Genomic DNA, 4,414 nt, shown 5'->3' with positions numbered 1-4,414 from the left:
ACCTATCGTGTAATTTTTAAGCCAAATGCTATTCCTAAACTTCTAGAAAAGATTTTTTCAGACAATCTATCGCATTAAGTTTCTTTATTACTGTCAACATGGCTTCTGTTAATATGGTTTCAAAGCAACGAATATTCCGTTTGTAACACATCGAAATATTCGTCTAACACCCATAAAAGTATATATTCTGAGTCCCTATTTGATTCTAATACGATCTAGCCATGTCCGTCTGTCTATTGAAAACACGATAGAGTCCGAACGGGAACAGCTAGAGTTCTTTGTTTAGTATTGAAAATGGGCAATATTGGTCCACGATTTACGATTCTATAGCCCCCATATAAAGTCCCCTTTAACGCTCATAACTGGCTAACGGAAGCACATATAGCTGTGAAATTCGGCAAAAACATGTTTTATAGGAATCCAAATCTCTTCGTAAAATCCTATGATCATCGGCCCATAATTGACCCTATTCGATTCTAATTGTAAAATTTTATAAGGATCGGTACATCGTGAGCCTAGCCTTCCATATAAGGTCGCCTTAAGAAAATGACTTTAACTCTCAGTACTGCCTTAAAAGTACGGATGCAGCGATGACACATGAAGCAAATATGTTTCATACAATCCAAAATATCTCTACCAAATTGTTTGAGGATCGGTTCATAACTTACCCCAAACGGTCATTAATTGTTGAAAAATAAGAGTATAGAAATTCGACATACATAAATAAGTTTGCTACAAGACAAAATCTCTCTGCTAAATTTTATGAGGACTGGTCCATTATTGACTCTACCCCCCATTTAAGGTCGCCAAAAAAAGACTCATTATTGTATTAAAATTACGAGTATAAGGTCCCCTCCAGCAAATAATTTTAACGGTCTACTGGCTTAAGTGCAGCGATGAAATTAGATATTTTTAATATTATGAATATTATGAAGATTGGTTCATAATTGATCAGAAAATTACTTTAGCGCTCACAAGTGGCTTAATAATGTTCTTGGATTTATGAAACGATGGTCGAAAGAATTTTTTGACCCTTACATAACCAAACATCTATATACATCTTTTGTTCGACCTATTCTTGATTATGGATCAATTATTTGGGATCCTTGCTATAATACCAATTCAAATAGCATTGAATCTGTTCAAAAGCAATTCTCAATTTTTTGTTTATGTGGTCTTGGCTGGAATTCACTCGTACACCTTAAAATATACCAATCGACTTAGAATCGTTTTCTGAGTCGATTAATGCTGTCCGTGTCAACCTTGTGCGCAAGGTAAACGTCGCAATTTTCAAAATAATTGAAAGAAATTTGGCCCAAGGACGAAGCCTAGTGAAAATGGATAAAATCGGTCTATTATTTCGCCCATAAAAGCCCCCATACAACCATACCTTAGTCACATAATTAAGTTAAATGTTCTATTATGTCAACAAAAGTCGGCGAAGCTTAGTTTTATAGAACTTTAAATGACATCGATTTTTGTTGTGATCGGGCTTCATTTGACCCTAGCCCCCATACAAACTCCCTTTCAGAAAATGACTTGAAGGTCAAAATTCAATTATAAACTCTAATAATACTTTTAAATTCTACATAAAAAAGTAGACGTGAATTCCTCTACCAATATTTATAAGAATAGGCCTATATCTCCCCCTACTTCTCTATGAGCCCTTTGTAAAAATCTCTTTTATTGTCAAAAATAACCCAGCAAAAACAGTGAGGAAAAAGAAGTAGAATTTTCACCACAAATATCATACTTGAAGTACTTCCAATTTTGGTGAAAAACCTATGAATTTTACATTGGCATGTCATTGGAGGGATGTTGTTCAATTTTGACAACTTTGAACTACATCTAATCTTATTTTTAGAAGCTCTAAAAATTCGATATTTGGATGTCAAAAACAAACCACATTCTTTCAATGACATGCTTATATAAATTTCACGGATTTTCACAAAAGTTCGATGTATTTCGAATATGCTATTTGTAGTGACTTTTCTACATCTCTCTCCTCACTTTTAATTGGGGTTTCATTTGTAAGGTAATACTTGGTTTATAAAAGCGAAAAATATGTAATCGCATTTTTAGATATGATTAAGATGTTTGTAAAGTATGACATCAATTATTTTTTGCTGGGAAGTGATAATATTCAGGAATAAAGTTAAAAAAACAATTCAATTGCATACTAAGTGGTGTAGAGTATCATATGGTCGGCTATGCCCGGCTATACATTCTTACTTGTTTACTGTTCAACAAGTTAAAAGTCCAAGTTGAAACAAAAAAAACTGTTTTTTTACGTTAAATTGTTCGGACATTCCTATTCATTCAATTATAGACAAAGCCCTCTATGATTGGGACAATTATTCGCAATATGAATGAAGCGCTTTATCAAGACACTTGATCGGATTTGCAAGCAAAATCCGTTCTTTTGCGTAAAATTACATTTATTTAAGTTTCAAATAATGTCTTGATCACTTTTATTGCAAATTTTGCACAAATTCTATTAAATTATATTGTTTATATCTAGTTTTCAAATTTTTATTATTTTTTTGTTTTGTGCACAGGGTGGTTCATTATGATTTCAAGTTAATTTCAATGAAATTAAGCAAAACTACTTGATTTCAAATAAACAAAATGTATGGGAAATTACTTAATTTCGAGTAGATTTCGATCGAAATCCCCAAATTACTTAAATTCGCTAGGTCTGAATGGGCTATAACACATAAACACCAGCAACTGGTATTAAGGTATTGGCCACCTCTTTATACCCCGGGATTGCAATAACACCAAGGCGGAGGTCTCGCAAAGGTAACATGCCCCCGGGGGGTGTCTGTCTGTTGAAATAAGTTTTTAGAGAAACCAAGGTATCGGCGAGATTCGAATCTTTAAAATTTCTGTTAGACATGCTTTCGAGAAGATCGCTATTTAAAACCACCAAAATCGGTCCAAAAATAACGGAAATATGAGCAAACTTTGAAAATTTCATCAGCAACAACAACACCGTGAATGTGAAAAAGATGTACATTTGTGTGTAGATGTATTTGGTTTTTTTACGCTGTGTATTTGGTTTTGTATGTTTGGATACTGTTGGCTTCATTGAGTTATGTATTTATACCCTCCCCACTATAGTGGGTAGGGTATTATGCGTTTGTGCTGAAGTTTGTAACACCCAAAAGTTTGTAGACCCACCTTAAAGTATACCAATCGGCTAAGAATCACTTTCTGAGTCGATTTAGCTATGTCCGTCTGTCCGTCCGTCTGTCTGTGTGTCCATGTAAACCTTGTGCGCACGCTGCAGGTCGCAATTTTCAAGATAATTTGATGAAATTTAGCACATACTCTTCTTTTGGTTGAGGGACGAACCAAAATGGAAAATGGTTGAAATCGGTCCATTATTTCTCCTAGCCCCCATACAACCGTACCCCTCGAATCGGGCCTTTAGGCTCACAATTACGTTAAATGTTTTATAATGTAAACAAAAATCAACAAATGAATTTGAAGTAGACGTAAATTCATTTACCAAAATTTATAAGGATAGGTCTATATTTACCCCTTCTCCCCTATGAGCCCTCTTGTGGAAAATTTCTTTTTTGTCAACAATAAGTAAAAAATTTCACAATAAAACAAATTAAATGCTTTATATAAAAAAATCCACAATTTTAACATACTGACTGGTATAGGGTATCATATGGTCGGCAATGTCCGACTATAAATTCAACTTGTTTTTTTGTGAATTCTGCTTGTATATTTGGCTGTAGATTGGTTTTATTTTATTATTATGGTTTTGTTTTTTCTGTGTTTTTCGTTATGTATGTTTAGATGTCTTTTGGTTTAATTGCCTTGTGTATTTTGTTTTTTATTTCATTTAGCGTTGTTGTTGTTCATTTTGTTTTTCTTTTGGTGTAATAATAAAGTAGTCGGAAAAAAAATTTAAAATTTATAAAACTAATATGTTTAAAATAAACTATGGTGAAGGGTATATAAGATTCGGCACAGCAGAATACAGCACTCTTACTTGTTGTACCCTACACCACTTTAGTGTGGAGGGTAAATTGGGGTTTTGCTGATGTTTGTAACATACAAAAATATTCGTCCTATACCCACCTTAAAGTATACCAATCGGCTTAGAATCACTTTCTAAGTCGATTAATCTATGTCCGTCCGTCTGGCTGCCTAGCTGTCCATGTAAACCTTATGCGCAAGGTACAGGCCGCAATTTTCAAGATAATTAGATGAAATTTGACACACATGCTTCTTTTGACCCAAGGACGAAGGCTATTATATCCATTTGTTCGACTAGCCCCCATACAACCGTACCACAGTGGTATAGGAAAAAAAAAAGAGGGAAATAATTCGGTAACTTCTAAACGGTTAATCCGATTTTAATGAAATTTGGTATGCACAAAGAGGAGGTGTTGTC

The sequence above is a fragment of the Lucilia cuprina genome, chromosome 5 (assembly GCF_022045245.1).
Source record: "Lucilia cuprina isolate Lc7/37 chromosome 5, ASM2204524v1, whole genome shotgun sequence".
NCBI lineage: Eukaryota > Metazoa > Arthropoda > Insecta > Diptera > Calliphoridae > Lucilia > Lucilia cuprina.
The sequence above is the reverse complement of the archived record's forward strand: the minus strand, read 5'-3'. Positions refer to the sequence as shown.